Raw genomic sequence first — 2,870 nt, forward strand, 5'->3', positions numbered from 1 at the left:
CTTGGGCGGCCAGTCCTCAGGTGAGCTGCGGGCCCGGGCCCGTAGCCATTCAAACCGCGAAGCGCCCGCCCGTCCGCCGCTTATAAGGCGACTGCGTCGCCGCTGACGGCGCGTGACCTCACGTAGGCACCCGTAGTTCTGAGGATGGCCTGCCGGGAAATGTAGTCCGGGCCGGGGGGCCCGCGCGGGTCAAAAAGCATTTCAAACTAATCAGTTCGCTCACTCTCACCCGGGCTGAAATGCTAGCGGCTGCTCTACATTGTAGGTGCGTCCCCGTCGCGAGAGCATCCAGCAGGGCGCTCTCGAAAAGAAAACATCCAAGGAACACCGACGTGTGAAGGTTTCATATCCAAGCTGTTCCCACAAAGAAGACTCGACAGCTCGGTGTTCTTATTTGAAAAGTAGGAATAGCGAAGGCCTGTCTGCCAAGGTTCGTTTTCGGCCTCGCTCCTAATTTCTAGCTTTTTCCTAAGTTTACATTTTATTTGAGCCTCTTAATTGGATTTTTAAAAAGCAGTAATTCCTTCCCCTGCCCCCATAGGGCCAATATATGTTCACTGTGACGCCTTTGTACTATCCTCAGCCACCCAATTAACTTGGTCCCTTACTTTTTATTTTGCTTTCTCTTTTCCTATCTATAGACTTGAATCACTTTATTTCCAATCCTCTTTGGTTTATAAATGAGTATAGTGTACATTTTCATGCTTGAGGAGCCTGACAGCAATGTGAACTGAGGAAAAGAAATACTGGGGCAAAAACCCGTTTCAGGAAACTTTAGCAGGTTGCCTGGCGTCGGAGAGGAGGATCTGGGGAAAGATAACAGGACGCTCAGGGACAATTCTTGGATTTGCTTTCTCAGTGTTGAGATAAGGTGATCAAAGGCAAGAACAGAGGTCAAATACAACTGCTTTATAAGCATTTCTAAGTTCATAAGAAATTCTAGTAGTTTCCTTATATTTAGGCTGGGGATACTAAATTTTAGAAAAATGATATTGCTTATTTTGGACACCAGCAACACAGTTTTACTAGAACAAAAATTAGATTTGTTTAGAGGTAAGATTTGTTTACCATTTTCAGTAAAGTTTAATGTAATTGAAATAAAATTTATGGTAATAAACCATCAAATGTTTTGTAAAAATATGGTTTGCTTGTTAATACCAATATTTTCAAAGCCAATGGACTCTAAATACTATAGTAACTTGATACTATCATCCATTTTAAAAGTACATTTACAAAACTTTTAACTATTAGACGTTTTATATCATCCCTATTTCTCCTTTACCTAATATTCCCATCCTACTATACCAACAAAATTTTATCTTAATGTTTTGTGCTTGAAAGTCCATTCTTGAATCTTTCATATTTCCTGTCATCAAAAATGTATGTACTGACCTGGCTGGGTGGCTAGGCTCAGTTGGTTAGAGCATCAATCTATAGACCAAAAGGCTGAGGGTTCGATTCCTGGTTAGTGCACATAACTAGGCAGTCTCTCTCTCTCTCTCTTAGTCAATTAATAAAAGCATACCCTCGGGTGAGGATAAAAAAAAAATAAAAGAAAAATATGTATGTGCAAATTAACTTTTAGGTATCCTTCTGTTTATTCTTTTATGTCAGATTCATTGAGGTGTAATTTGCATGTAGTAAAATTCACTTTCAAGTATACAGTTCTATGAATTGTGAAAAATCGTCATGTCCACCATAATCAAGACACTAACCGTTTCCATAGCTCAAAGTATTCCTAGTACCTGTGTAGTGATCCCTCCTCACACAGTCCCGGGCAACCACTGGTCGGTTTTCTTTCCCATAGTTCCGTATTTTCCAAACTGTCATATAAATGTAATCATACATTATGTAACCTTGATTGGGCTTCTCTCAACTTAGCATAATGCCTTTCAGATTCACCCATGTTGTTGCATGTGCCAGTCATTTGTTCCTTTTTGTTGCTAAGTCACATGTATTGTATGTATCTCCCAACATTTATTTATCCATTTATCAGCTGAAAACGTCCAGGTTGTTTCCTTGGTGATTATGAGAAAAGCTGCTACTAATTTGCATGTGTATGTTTTTTGGGTGACACAAGTTTTCATATGATCCAGCAATTCCACTCCTGGGTACTTATCCGGAGGAAACAAAATCACTATCTTGAAAAAATGTCTGCACTTGTATGTTCATGGAGCCATTACTTACAATAGCAAAGACATGCAAACCTGTGTTCATCAACAGATGATGGATAAAAAAATATGCATACACAATGGAATATTACTTAGCCATACAAACGAAAATCCTGCCATTTAAGACATGGATGGACCTTGCGTGCATTATATATACGTGAAATAATTCAAACAGAGAAAGACAAATACTAGTACTATATGACCTCACTTGTGGAACCTAAAAATAAAAAAACAAACTCATAGGTACAGAGAACAGATTGGTGGTTCTCAGAGTCAGGAGATTGGGGGAGGTGGGAGGAATAGGTGAAGATGGTCAAAAGATACAAACTTCCCAACTTATATGTCCTGGGGATGTAATGGACAGCATACTGACTATACTAAACAGGGCTGTATTGTATATCTGAAAGTTGCTAAAAGAGTAGATCTTAAAAATTCTCATCACAAAAGATATTTTGTAGCTGTGTGGTAATGGATGTTAACTAAACTTATGGTAATCGTCACTATACACACACACATAATGATTTGCTATATATATATATATATATATACACACACACACACACACACACACACACACACACAGTGGCCAGATTATTATGACCACCTGACATTTGTAGGCAAATTAGTCGTACACTGCATCGTATGGGATATGGAAGCCGAAGGCCTGTTCAAACACCTTTGCTGTCTGCAGTTACCAAG

This window comes from Myotis brandtii, unplaced genomic scaffold (genome assembly GCF_000412655.1).
Source record: "Myotis brandtii unplaced genomic scaffold, ASM41265v1 scaffold633, whole genome shotgun sequence".
NCBI lineage: Eukaryota > Metazoa > Chordata > Mammalia > Chiroptera > Vespertilionidae > Myotis > Myotis brandtii.